This window comes from Scyliorhinus torazame, chromosome 7, assembly GCF_047496885.1.
Source record: "Scyliorhinus torazame isolate Kashiwa2021f chromosome 7, sScyTor2.1, whole genome shotgun sequence".
Classification (NCBI taxonomy): domain Eukaryota; kingdom Metazoa; phylum Chordata; class Chondrichthyes; order Carcharhiniformes; family Scyliorhinidae; genus Scyliorhinus; species Scyliorhinus torazame.
This window is the reverse complement of record NC_092713.1, coordinates 254,794,612-254,809,380: the sequence shown is the minus strand read 5'-3', so window position 1 is coordinate 254,809,380 and position 14,769 is coordinate 254,794,612. Positions and strand designations below refer to the sequence as shown.

At 50.5% G+C, this 14,769-nt stretch overlaps 1 protein-coding gene across 1 annotated transcript in view; it reads right to left on the bottom strand.

The window, feature by feature from the left end:
- The window catches only part of LOC140426964 (uncharacterized), a 363,390-nt gene that overhangs the window by 155,693 nt on the left and 192,928 nt on the right, over positions 1-14,769 (bottom strand). The window lies entirely within an intron of this gene.

Sequence of the window (14,769 nt, the reverse complement as noted above, 5' to 3'; positions counted from 1 at the left end):
GCGCAGTCCTTGCACGAACAAGAAGTGACTCCAGTGTCACAAGCCTCCACAGAGAGCTCGTGGACAGCCTCCACGATAGAAGCAACGCAAGACTCCAATGTGCAGTCCTTGCAGGAACAAGACCATGAGGGTCTCGCAACCTCTCCTGACCAACCAGCGGCAGACGATGCAAGTCTGCCATGCTCACGTGAACAGCAAGAAGGCTATAACAGCCTACCATGCTCCACTACACAGCAGCATGACCATGACGGTCTCTCATGCTACAATGAAGGGCACAGCGCTGAAGACTGTTCAAGCCCAACTGAAGACAAGCCAAAGGAATCGCCTCGTCCAAGCCCGAAGAAAAAAGGTTTATGCGCTGACCTTCAGGATCATTATAGCCGAACAGAGATTAATAATGCTGCACGGCCACAGAAGGATGCTGAGGATTTGCTAAAGAAATTAATTGAATGTTTAACTTGCAAGGAGCAGACTGAGAATTGCCAGTGTTTTAGTACGGATCGAAAAAATGGACAAGACATTGATCCTCAGGTAATGGAAATAACACAACCTGAATCATATCTACAGCAGGGACAAATGTCTCCCTTCAACACAACGCCGCAAAGTCCCAACTTCGGAGACCAGCAGTTAGTCAGTAATGACTCTTCAAACCTTGAGGGGAACATTAATTGCATTGAACCTATACACACTCCACTGATAAATGAGCAGAACATTGGAGCAAGAATCCTGAGGACACCGACATCGAGTAGCCAGATAACGAATTTAAAACCCGCAGCAGTTTCAAGTGAACCAAGTGTGCTTTCCACTAATGGTGAAGATGCAGATAAGGTCGACCCGATTATCCATTGTACCACACTAACCCCAGTGATTAAGCAGTTATGTATGGGGAGTATAATGTGGGCAATTGAGAACAGTAAAAGAGAGACTGTGACCATGCCAGTCCCAGCAAAATCAGACCCAGAGACCATGAAGGCATGTACATTAGACAAAGATACATATGAGGTACCTGAGAAGAAAAGTGAAACGGAATGTTCTTTGGAAAATAGTACAATGTCGATAGAAACATTGGATCCTATATTCGAGACCATACATATGGGAGAATTTGGGGGTAATAAACAAGGTTCTGCAATGTCTGGGGGAAGATTTAAAATTCCAAAGAAGAAAAGCCCAAATGAAGGACAACGGCAAGACAATGACAGTCCACCGACATGGTGTGCACCACCAGATGAAAGCTCTGACAATTTACCCAACCCTAGTGAACAGCAAGCTGCTAATGAGGATCTATCCACGGGATGTGAGACGAGTGACGACAGCATCCCACTTCCCATGCAAAAGGTGCAAGGTGACAGACCTCACCTAGTGCGTACCGAGGCACTCGACGATCACGGTGGGACCACTGACGACTGCGGTGGCGGCGCACCGCTTCCACCCTCGATGGCTCGAGCCTCTCCACTGGTTGGTGCATTCCTGCATGTTCCGACTCCAGAAGTGCAGCTTCAGGGAATCTCGGCTGCCTCCAGTGAACCTGTTGGGACTCCGGACGGGGGGCATCGACGGAAGGCAGACCGGACTTCAGATGGGGAGCAGCCAAGTGCCGACTCTGATTTGCGCACGCCAGACCTTGCTCCGGACGGGCGGTGTCGCGGCCTCGGTGATGGCACGCTCAGGGTGACGGCGGATGCCACGGCGACAGGGAATGGATCGCGTGGCAGTCCCACTGGGTCAGCAGTGGCAACCAGCACCGGCGGTCCAAGATGGACACACCAATTTGTGCCATCGCCAGACGTTGATGCGAGCAACAATTCTCTCTCCAAGGCGACATGCTTCGACGTTTCTCTGCGGAGTCGCCCTTCCGGCACAGCAGGTGGCCGGAACCAGCGTGCACGGTCTCGGCCAACTTCCACATCTGGCACAGTCATCGCCTTGCATGATATTAGTGATGGTGCTACTTCGATGGCAACGACCCATCGGCTACAAGATGCCGTCCACCACAAACATAAAAAGAAAAAAGACTCCACCTTGTTCCTGGCATGCAGGGCGGATGGATTGGTGCGTAGGCGCAATCAGCGAGCTTTGCGCCGCCTTCCACGCTCGCAACTGAACCGTACGCACACGCCGGATCCTCCACTGGTTCCCAAGGATGACTTCGTGGAGATGCCACGGATCATGCCCCTTCCATCGCCACCAGAATCAAACCACAGCCAAGGCACCACTAACAAAGATGTTGAATGTTATATTTGCACGAATGAAAAAACCAAGCACTGCACGAAGTACAACAAATGGTAAAGTAGAGACTTCGGCAACAGCATCACCTCCAACAGTCCAAGGTGAACCAGTGTGACCCCAAATCTCCACAGCTGAACCGGCTTGAGGACCAGCCCATTCTTGAGGCGGTCACCCATTAGACTGGACTTATAACGCTGTTCATACGTTCAAAAAGTCAAACACTTCTGTATTATAACCTGTTGTTGTTTATTGTTCCAGATATCGTCTGACCGGACCAATGTTCAAGTTTTTTTTTTCTCTCGCATCCATGTTTTGTTATGGTACAACCTTGTTAGTGTGACGCACCCGACATCGCCCCATGTAAATAGTTACGTCATATACACACGCTGTACACAACACACACACACACTCTTAGATGCACTCACGACACAATTATATTTATAACCACGTAGGCACATATCTTTGTAAAAAGGGGGGATGTCATGATATTCAAACACACACATCATGATAGACACACCAACAGACAAATCAGAACACACCACCACAACCAATGACAGAAAGATATAAAAGCACAGACACGACCCCCGGTGGTCAGTATTAGCTGCAGAGGAGGACCAGGACAGACCTACTACACGACACACTCAGGGAGACAGCACGTGCAGAGTATCCAGAACGAACTGTATTATAAGAGTTAAAATAAAATAGAGTTGTACCACATACAACTGTGTTGGCTCATCTGTGCACCAGAGCACCCAACACCACAGTCACACCCAAGGTGCAGGCAAAGAGATGGGTGACCACCAGAAGGGGCAGGCAGTCAGTGCAGGAATCCCTGTGATTGTCCCCCTCTCTAACAGGTATACCATTTTGGATACTGTTGGGGAGAAATAGCCGATCAGGGGAAAACAGCAGCAGCCAGAGCAGTGGCACCACGGCTGGCTCTGATGTTCAGCAGGGAGGGTCAAAGCGCAGAAGAGCAGTAGTCATAGGGGACTCTATAGTCAGGGGCACAGATAGGCGCTTCTGTGGGTGTGAAAGAGACTCCAGGATGGTATGTTGCCTCCCTGGTGCCAGGATCCAGGATGCCTTACAACGGGTAGCGGGCATCTTGAAGGGAGAGGGCAAACAGGCAGAGGTTGTGTTACGTATTGGTACTAACGATATAGGCAGGAAGGGGGGTGAGGTCCTGCAGCAGGAGTTCAGGGAGCTAGGCAGAAAGTTAAAAGACAGGACCTCTGGGGTTGTAATCTCGGGATTACTCCCTGTGCCATGTGCCAGTGAGGCTAGAAATAGGAAGATAGAGCAGCTAAACACGTGGCGAAACAGCTGGTGTAGAAGGGAGGGTTTCAGTTATCTGGACCACTGGGAGCTCTTCCGGGGCAGGTGTGGCCTGTATAAGAAGGACAGGTTCCATCTAAACCGGAGAGGCATAAATTTCCTGGCCACGAGGTTTGCTAGTGTCACACGGGAGGGTTTAAACTAGTATGGCAGGGGTGTGGGTACCGGAGCAATAGGTCGGAAGGTGAACAAATTGAGGGAGAACTAGGGAATAGGGCCAGTATGGCTCTGAGGAAGAGCAGACAGGGGGATGTTGCTGGATTAGCACAGGGCTAAATCGCTGGCTTTGAAAGCAAACCAAGGCAGGCCAGCTGCACGGTTCAATTCCCGTACCAGCCTCCCCGAAAAGGCGCTGGAATGTGGCGACTAGGGGCTTTTCACAGTAACTTCATTTGAACCCTACTTGTGACAACAAGCGATTTTCATTTCATTTTTCATTTCGAAACAGCGGGACTGGTGGCCTGAAGAGCATATGTTTTAATGCAAGAAGTATAACAGGTAAGGCAGATGAACTTAAGAGCTTGGATTAGTACTTGGAACTATGATGTTGTTGCCATTACAGAGACCTGGTTGAGGGAAGGGCAGGATTGGCAGCTAAACGTTCCAGGATTTAGATGTTTCAGGCGGGATAGAGGGGGATGTAAAAGGGGAGGCGGAGTTGTGCTACTGGTTAGGGAGAGCATCACAGCTGTACTGTGGGAGGACACCTCAGAGGGCAGTGAGGCTATATGGGTAGAGATCAGGAATAAGAAAGGTGCAGTCACAATGTTGGGGTTTACGACAGGCCTCCCAACAGCCAGCGAGAGACAGAGGAGCAGATAGGTAGACAGATTTTGGAAAGGAGTAAAAGCAACAGGGTTGTGGTGATGGGAGACGTTAACTTCCCCAATATTGACTGGGACTCACTTAGTGCCAGGGGCTTAGATGGGGCAGAGTTTGTAAGGAGCATCCAGGAGGGCTTCTGAAAATAATATGTAGATAGTCCAACTGGGGAAGGGTTTGCACTGGACCTGGTATTGGGGAATGAGCCCGGCCAGGTGGTAGAAGTATCAGTAGGGGAGCATTTCGGGAACAGTGACCACAATTCAGTAATTTTTAAAGTGTTGGTGGACAAGGATAAGAGTGGACCTAAGGGGAATGTGCTAAATTGGGGGAAGGCTAACTATAACAATATTAGGCGGGAACTGAAGAACCGAGATTGGGGGCGGATGTTTGAGGGTAAATCAACATCTGACATGTGGAGGCTTTCAAATATCAGTTGAAAGGAATTCAGGAACGGCATGTTCCTGTGAGGAAGAAGGATAAATATGGCAAATTTCAGGAACCTTGGATAATGAGAGATATTGTAGGTCTCGATATAAAAAAAAAAGGAGGCATTTGTCAGGGCTAGAAGGCTGGGAGCAGCCAAAGCCTGTGTGGGATATAAGGAAAGAAGGAAGGAACTTAAGCAAGGAGTCAGGAAGGCTAAAAGGGGTCATGAAAAGTCATTGGCAAATCGGGTTAAGGAAAATCCCACGGCTTTTTACATGTACATAAAAAGCAAGAGGGTAGCCAGGGAAAGGGTTGGCCCACTGAAAGACAGGGGAGGGAATCTATGTGTGGAGCCAGAGGAAATGGGCAAGGTACTAAATGAATACTTTGCATCAGTATTCACCAAAGAGAAGGAATTGGTGGATGTTGAGTCTGGAGAAGGGTGTGTAGATAGCCTGGGTCACATTGAGATCCAAAAAGATGAGGTGTTGGGCATCTTAAAAAATATTAGGTGGATAAGTCCCCAGGGCCTGATGGGATCTACCCCAGAATACTGAAGGAGACAAGAGAGGAAATTGCTGAGGCCTTGACAGAAATCTTTGGATCCTCACTGTCTCCAGGTGATGTACCGAGGACTGGAGAATAGCCAATGTTGTTCCTTTGTTTAAGAAGGGTAGCAAGGATAATCCAGGGAACTATAGGCCGGTGAGCCTTACGTCAATGGTAGGGAAATTACTGGAGAGACTTCTTCAAGACAGGATCTGCTCCCAGTTGGAAGCAAGTGGACGTATTAGTGAGAGGCAGCACGGTTTTGTGAAGGGGAGGTCGTGTCTCACTAACTTGATAGAGTTTTTCGAGGAGGTCACAAAGATGATTGATGCAGGTAGGGCAGTGGATGTTGTCTCTATGGATTTCAGTAAGGCCTTTGACAAGGTCCCTCATGGCAGACTGGTACAAAAGGTGAAGTCACATGGGATCAGAGGTGAGCTGGCAAGATGGATACAGAACTGGCTAGGTCATAGAAGGCTGAGAGTAGCAAGGAAGGGTACTTTTCTGATTGGAGGGCTGTGACTAGTGGTGTTCCGCAAGGATCAGTGCTGGGACCTTTGCTGTTCGTAGTATACATAAATGATTTGGAGGAAAATGTAACTGGTCTGATTAGTAAGTTTGCGGACAACACAAAGGCTGGTGGAATTGCGACAGCGATGAGGACTATCAGAGGATACAGCAGGATTTAGATCATTTGGAGACTAGGGCGGAGAGATGGCAGATGGAGTTTAATCCGGACAAATGTGAGGTAATGCATTTTGGAAGGTCTAATACAGGTAGGGAATATACAGTGAATGGTAGAACCCTCAAGAGTATTGACAGTCAGAGAGGTCTAGGTGTACAGGTCCACAGGTTACTGCAAGGGGCAACACAGATGGAGAAGGTAGTCAAGAAGGCATATGGCATGCTTGCCTTCATTGGCCGGGGCATTGAGTATAAAAATTGGCAAGTCATGTTGCAGCTGTATAGAACCTTAGTTAGGCCACACTTGGAGTATAGTGTTCAATTCTGGTCGCCACACTACCAGAAGGATGTGCAGGCTTTAGAGAGGTGCAGAAGAGATTTACCAGAATGTTGCCTGGTATGGAGGGCATTAGCTATGAGGAGAGGTTGAATAAACTTGGTTTGTTCTCACTGGAACGAAGGAGGTTGAGGGGCGACCTGATAGAGGTCTACAAAATTATGAGGGGCATAGACAGACTGGATAGTCAGAGACTTTTTCCCAGGGTAGAGGAGTCAATTACACAGAGGGTAGTGGGTGCCTGGAACTCGCTGCCGGAGGAGGTGGTGGAAGCAGAGACGATAGTGACGTTTAAGGGGCATCTTGACAAATACATGAATGGGATGGAAATAGAGGGATACGGACTCCGGAAGTGTGGAAGATTTTAGTTTAGACGGGCAGCATGGTCGGCGCAGGCTTGGAGGGTTGAAGGGCCTGTTCCTGTGCTGTACTTTTCTTTGTTCTTTGTTCTTTGTTTGTTATTCCTACTCCCAGCCAATTACCAACCCAAGTCATTGGTTAACTTCAATTCCATGCACTCCCAGCTTTAAAGATTTGCTGGAGAACCTTATCAATCGCCTCAGAAGTCCAAATTTAGAACACTCATGCACGCTGTCATTTCCACCATGCTAGTGATTCCCTCAAAAAGCTCGACTCCACAGTTCACAATACCCTCAGCTTATGCATGGTTGCATTGTGGTTACAATCAGATCAACCATGATCTTATTGAATGGAGGAGCAGGATCGAGGGCTTGGGTGGCTTACTCCTGCTCCTAATTTGTATGTGCACACATACCCCTTTACTCCCATATCACATTTCTACCTCAATTCAAAAGGCATTTGTTCCCAGCCCTGAGTTCACAAGCCAACATCCGCAGCCCCCCCCACCCCTCAAAGGTTCAGAAGATACTTTGCTACTTGGTGCATAATACATTTCCGCCTAGTTTTTAAAACTAATTCAAGGGATGTGGGTGTCGCTGGATACTTTATTTTTCAATATTTAAAAGAGAGGCAAAAATAGACATTGGACCACTGGAAAATGAGGCTGGAGAAGTAGTAATAGGAAACAAAGAAATGGCAGAGGAACTGAATAGTTACTTTGCATCAGCCTTCACGGTGGAAGACACCAGTTGGATACCAGAATTTTAGGAGAATATGGGGTCAGAGGTGAGTGTACTGGCCATCACTAAAGAGAAGGCTCTGGGGAAACTGAAAGGTTTGAAGGTGAATAAATCACCTGGACCAGATGGACTGCACCCCAGGGTTCTGAAGTATATAGCTGAGGAGATTGTGGAGGCATTGGTGGTGATCTTTCAGGAATCACTGGAGGCAGAGAGTGTCTCACAGGACTGGAAAATGGCTGATGTAATACCCCTGCTTAAGAAGGGAGGGAGGCAGAAGATGGGAAATTATAGGCCAGTTACCCTGACTTCTGTCATTGGTAAGATTTTAGAGTCCATTAATAAAGATGAGATTGCAGAGTACTTGGAAGCACATGATAAAATAAGACTGAATCAGCACGGCTTTGTCAAGGGGAGGTCACGTCTGACAAATCTGTTAGAATTCTTTGAGGAGGTAATAAGGACGTTAGACAAGGAGAACCAGCGGATATGATCTATTTAGATTTCCAGAAGGCCTTTGACAAGGTGCCATATAGGAGGCAGTTGAATAAGTTAAGAGTCCATGGTGTTCAGGGTAAGATACTGGTATGGATAGAGGATTGGCTGACTGGCAGAAGGCAGAGAGTGGGGGTAAAGGGGTCTTTTTCAGGATGGCAGCCGGTGACTAGTGGTGGGCCTCAGGGGATGGTTTTGGGACCACAACTTTTCACAATATACATTAATGATCTGGAAGAAAGAACTGAAGGCATTGTTGCTAAGTTTGCAAATGATACAAAGATATGCAGAGGGACAGGTAGTATTGAGGAAGCATGGGGGCTTCAGAAGGACTTGGACAGGCCAGGAGAGTGGGCAAAGAAGTGGCAGATGAAATACATGTGGAAATGTAGGAGGTTATGTACCTTGGTAAGAAGAATGGAGGCATTGACTATTTTCTAAATGGAAAAAGGCTTAGGGAATCAGAAGCACAAAGGGACTTAGGAGTCCTAGTTCAAGGTTCTCTTAATTAACATGCAAGTTCAGTTGGCAATTAGGAAGGCAAATGCAATGTTAGCATTTGGAGTATTGTGAACAGTTTTGGGCCCCGTATCTAGGGAACCATGTGCTGGCCTAGGAAAGGGTCCAGAGGAGGTTCATAAGAAAGTTCCCTGGAATGAAGAGCTTGCTGTATGTGGAGCGGTTGAGGACTCTGGGTGTGTACTTGTTGGAGTCTAGAAGGATGAGGGGGGATCTTATTGAAACTTACAGGATACTGAGAGGCCTAGATAGAGCAGACATGGAGAAGATGTTTTCACTAGTAGGAAAAACTAGAACCAGAGGGCTCAATCTCAGATTGAAGGGACCATCCTTTAAAACTGAGATGAGGATGAATTTCTTCAGCCAGTGGGTGGTGAATCTGTGGAACTCTTTGCCGCAGAAGGTTGTGGAGGCAAAATCACTGAGCGTCTTTAAGACAGAGATGGATAGGTTCTTGATTAATAAGGGGATCCGAGGTTATGGGGAGAAGGCAGGAGAATGGGGATCAGAAACATATCAGCCAGAATTGAATGGTGGAGCAGACCCAATGGGCTGGATGGCCTAATTCTACTCCTATATCGTATGGTCTTATAGTTTAGAATGTATTGCCCATCCCTAATTGTCCTTGAGAAGGTGGGTGGTGAGCTGCCTTCTTCAACCACTGCAGATCTTGTGGGGTAGGTACACTCATAGTGCTATTAGGGAGGGAGTTCCAGGATTTTGAGCCAGTGACGGTGAAGGAACTGTGACAATTGGAAATTTTAGGAATCTTGGCTTCTAAATTTTAGGACAATCTTAAGGGTTAAAAGCCTGGGGTTAGTGTGTATGCAATGGATCATGTTTTTTAAAAAAAGGAGAGCTGTGTTCTGCAGGGTTGTTTTAGCAGCCAGCATATAAAATTGACCAAGGAAAATATTTTTCAGTCTGGGCTAATGCATAGTGTTTGCCTGGGAAACACCCTGGGGGAGTTAATGTACTTGTAGTCCCTGGAACAGTTAATGGGCGTATTCTGCCCCCCCCCCCCCCCCCCCCCCCCCACGGGTGGGAGAATCGCCCGGGCACCGCGCGAATCGCGCCACGGCACCCTGACCCCATACGCGATTCTCCCACCCCCCCCCCGAAACCAGCGCCACGCGAATCGCGCCGGGCCGCTTGGAGAATCATCACAAACGGCAAGCGGCGATTCTCCGGCCCGGATGGGCCGAGTGGCCTCTCTGACATGACAGGGTCCCGCCGGCGCCGTCCACCCCTGGTCGTTGCCGGCGGGAACTCTGCGGGAATGCTCGGGGGGCGGCCTGTGGGGGGGGGGCTCCTTCACCGGGGGGGGGCCACCGATAGGCAGCCCGGCCGCTCCCCCCCCCGTGCCTGCATTCCACCGCGGCCGGCCCCTGAACACCCACGGCATATTGCGTCGGGGCCGGCGCGCGTAAGAAGTTCCCCGCGCAGGCGCAGGATGCCGCGGCCCAACTGCGCATGCGCAGGATTGAGCTGCGTGAACAGAGGCTGGAGCGGCGTGAATAGGATGTGCCTGGGCCCTGTTCGCGCCGTCGTGAAACGCCATCGCGTTCACGACGGCGCGAACACTTGGCCGCCATATCGGAGAATCGCCCCCAATTTGTCTCTTTAGCTTGGGGAGATGAGGTCAATGCTGTGTCAAGACAAGGAATGCAGAGAGACATTTTGAGAAGCTGTGGTGAGAGACAGGGGGCGGGATTCTCCCCTACCCGGCGGGGCGGGGGGTACCGACGTGATGCAGTGGCGGGAACCACTCCGGCGTCGGGCCATCCCAACCGCACCTTTAGGGGCCAAGCCCTCACCTTGAGGGGCGAGGCCCGCGCCAGAGCAGTTTCCGCTTGACCGGCTGGCGGGAAAGGCCTTTGGAGCCACGCCAGCCGGGCGGGCAGCTCTTCGCCGGGCAACGCGGGTCCGCGCATGCGCGGGAGTGTCAGCGGCTGATGACGTCATCCTCCTCATGCATGGCAGAGGGGGTTTCCTCCACCTCCGCCATAGTGAAGACCATGGTGAAGGCGGAAGAAAAAGAGTGCCCCCACGGCGCAGGCCTGCCCGCCGATCGGTGGGCCTCGATCGCGGGCCAGGACACTGTGGGGGCACCCCCCCGGGGCCAGATCGCCCCACGCCCCCCCCCCCAGGACCCCGGAGCTCGCCCGCGCCGCCTTGTCCCGCCGTTCAAAAGGTGGTTTAATCCACGCTGGCGGGACAGGCATTCCAGCAGCCGGACTTCGGCCCATGGCGGGCCGGAGAATCGGCGGGGGTGGGCCCACCGACTGGCGCGGCGCGATTCCCGCCCCCGCCGAATCTCTGGTGGTGGAGACTTCGGGACACGGCGGGGGCGGGATTCACGCCCGCCCCCGCCGATTCTCCGACCGCACCCGCCCAGGGTTTTGGAGAAAAGGCTTTTGGAAGTGAAAGTCTGATCAGGTAACCCTTGTGTTTTTTAGACCATTTAAAAAGGCAGGTTTCTTTCCCAATAGGATAGGGGAAAAAAGAGAAATAATATTTTAAAAGCAGAGCGTTCATGTCTGAAGACAAGGAAGAGGCTGAAACAACAGAGTTGAAGCAGCTATTTGAAGACGTTCAGCCAGAGTCTGAAGAGGCTCTGACAAGAATCACAGAATCACAGAAAAATACTGTGCAGAAAAGGCCCTTCGGCCCATCGAGTCTGCACCGCCGCATGAAAATCACTTGAAATGCCAATCCTAATCCCATTTGCCAGCACTTGGCCCATTGCCTCGAATGTTAAGACGTGCCAAGTGCTCATCCAGATACATTTTAAAGGATGTGAGGCAACCCGCCTCTACCACCCTCCCAGGCAGTGCGTTCCAGACTGTCACCACCCTCTGGGTAAAAATGCTTTCCCTCACATCCCCCGTGCACCTCCCGCTCTTCACCTTGAACTTGTGTCCCCATATAACTGACCCTTCAACTAAGGGGAACAGCTGTTCCCTGTCCACGCCCCTCATAATCTTGTACACCTCGATCTGGCCTCCCTTCAGTCTTCTCTGCTCCAGCGAAAACAACCCAAGCCAGGATCTGTTCTGCACTGCAAGTATTACTCTATGGATTGCTAACTTTAAGCTGGATTAAAGGCTGTAAATTTATTTTCTTGTTGTTTAATGAGAAATTGTATAGTTGTATTCAGGGGTAAATGCAAGCTGTTCTTTTTCAGGTGTGAACTTTAATATAGTATTTATAATAAAGTTTTGTTTTAAAAATAACCAAGCCCTATTTCTTCCTGCAATCTCTCCTGGAGCAAATCTTTCGTTCCGCACAGTCTTCCAAATAAACTAAAATATTGGGGTTTCGGTCCTGTCTCCCAGCCACTGTTGCGGTTTGGTCTGGGATCATAATAAAATGACCATTTTCACATTAGGATTGTGAAAGGCTTGAAGGGGAACCTCCAGGTGGTTGCGTTCCCATGCGTGGTGTTACCTTCTAGATGGTAGTGGTCACATGTTTGGAAGGTGCTGTCTCAGGAGTCTTGGTGAGTTCCTGCAGTGCATCTATTAGATGGTACACACTACTGCCACTGTGCATCGATGGTGGAGGGAGTGAATGTTTGTGGAGGGGGGGCCAATCAAGTGGGCTGCCTAATCCTGGATGGTGTTGAGTTTTCTGAGTGTTGTTAGAGATGCACTCATCAATTCAAGTGGAGAGTATTCCATCACATCCTTGACTTGTGCCTTGTAAATGGTGGACAGGCTTTGGGGAGTCAGGAGGTGAGTTACTAGCCACAGGATTCCTAGCCTCTGACTGCTCTTGTAGCCACAGTATTTATATGGTCAGTCCAGTTCAGTTTCTGGTCCATGGTAACCCTCAGGATGTTGATCGTGGGGGATTCAGTGATGGTAATACTATTGAATGTCAAGGGTGATGGATTGATTCTACCATATTGGAGATGGGCATTGCCTGGCACTTGTGTGGTGTGAATATTATTTGCCACTTGTCAGCCCAAGCCTGGATATTATCCAGGTCTTGCTGAATTTGGACATGGACTGCTTCAGTACCTGAGGAGTTGCAAATGGTGCTGAACATAGTGAAATGATCAACAAACACCCTGGGCGGGATTCTCCGAGCCTCCGCGCCGAAATTGTGATCAACGCGGGGGCGGAGAATGGGTGTCAAACCTGAAATCCGGCCCGACGCCTCTCCCACGACACTGAATTCCCGATGGCGTGGTTCTAACCACATTTTGCTTGTCGGGAACGGCCAATGGCAGCTGCGGAGTCAGTCTGCGGCCGCCCTGGTGGGGAGCGTGGGGATCCTTCACCGAGGGGGGCTTCACGGACGACCAGGCTATCGATCGGGGGCTACCCATCCGCGGGCGCGCAAGATCTTGGGGAGCCTATTTTTTTGGTGCCAGTCCGTGGTGTACGTCCGCCATGTCGCGCGGGGTGGCCGCCGCAGGCCGCCGCCGTGTGCATGCGCAGACCCCCGACCGGATGTGCAGGGCCCCGCATCGGCAGCCGTAGCTGCGAGGACTACTCCGGGGCCCTGCTAGCACCCTTCAGGTAGGAGAATCACTCTGGACTTTCTTCAGGAAAATCCAGAGTGATTTGCCAGCATTTTGACGCTGGCGTGGGGACATAGCCCCATTATTGGAGAATCCCGCCGCCTGTCTTCTGACCTTATAATGTAAGGAAGGTCATTGATAAAGTAGTGAAGATGGTTGGGCCCAGGACACTACCTTGATGAGCTTCTGTAAGTGATGTTCTGGAACTGAGTTGGTTGACCTCCAAACAACCACAACCATCTTCCCTTGTGCTAAATACAACTCCAATCAGCGGAGAATTCTCCCCCTGATTCCCACTGACACCAGTTTTGCTAGGGTTCCTTGATGCCATACTCAATCAAGTGCTGCTTTGATGTCAGGAGTGGCACAGTGGCGCAGTGGATAGCCCTGCTGCCTCACGGCGCCGAGGTCCCAGGTTCGATCCCGGCTCTGGGTCACTGTCCGTGTGGAGTTTGTACATTCTCCCCGTGTTTGCGTGGGTTTCACCCCCACAACCCAAAGATGTGCAGGGTAGGTGGATTGGCCACGCTAAATTGCCCCTTAATTAGCAAAAATGAATTGGGTACTCCCCCCCCCCCCCAGGCCGCCCCTGACCGTTCCCGCAGAGTTCCCGCCGGCATCTATCAGGGGTGAACGGCAACGGCGGTGATTCCAGCGGCCCGCGGCCCACGCCATGACAAACGCGCCGGTGCAATTGCCGCTGATTCTCCGCACCTTGGAGAATCGCGCGCCGGTGCCGGGGCATCATGGCGCAGTTGCGGCGATTCTCTGGCGCGGGGCTCGGAGAATCGCCCCCTATGTTTTTCCCTCTTGTTGATGACCTCGCCACCAGCTGCAGTTCCAGTCTAGTAGCAATGTCCCTTAGGACCTGGCCAACTCGGTCAGTATTGGTCCCACTGGGCACTGTTGGTGATGGACCTTGAAGTCTCTCCCATCTAGATTACATTCTGAACTCTTGCCATCCTCAGTGCTTCCTCCAAGTGGCATTCAACATGGAGAAGTACTGATTCATCCTCAGTGCATGGTAATCAGCAGGAGGTTTCCTTGCTCATGTTTGACCTGGTAGTATGAGATCTAATGGGGTCCGGAAACATTGGTGGGGACTTCCAGGCCCCCCCCCCCGACTGTGTACCATTGTACCACCACGGCTAACAAGAACACTCTTCTACCAGCTCACTAAATCCTCTTTTCTTCCTCCAAAGTTGCAATACATTGCCCCTATGTAGCTCAGAAGGAATTCCTCTCTGCCCAGTATGCAAGACATTCCAATCCCTCCGCTGATCACAAACTCTTGCTCCTTACTTTCACAAACACTTCACCCCTGCCTTGATTCACAAGCTATTTTGAATCATTCTTCAAATTCTTATAGACTCTTTACTCCTTCCTTAACACATAGAAGAAATGAAATATCCTCTCCTGAGAGGCATTTGGAAGTGGTGGGGGGCAGTTAATTGGGTGGTGGGTAGGGTCCCTACCATCTTCCCTCCTCTGTCCCAATTGAATCCAGGGCAGAATGGCTCATGGACATCTCTCCTGCTCTGCCACCAATTAAGGCCCTTAAGGGGTCCTTATCCCACCACTGTTGGTATTCAATCAGTGAAGGTCAAGGGAGTCACTGGGAGGGAACCCATTTCGGGCTCTCAGGGGCTTCCTCATTCAAAGGCACATGGTGCCTGATCGAGAAATCTGGCATCGGGAATGGGGAGTCTACTCAGAGCCACTCTTCCTCCCCACAATCC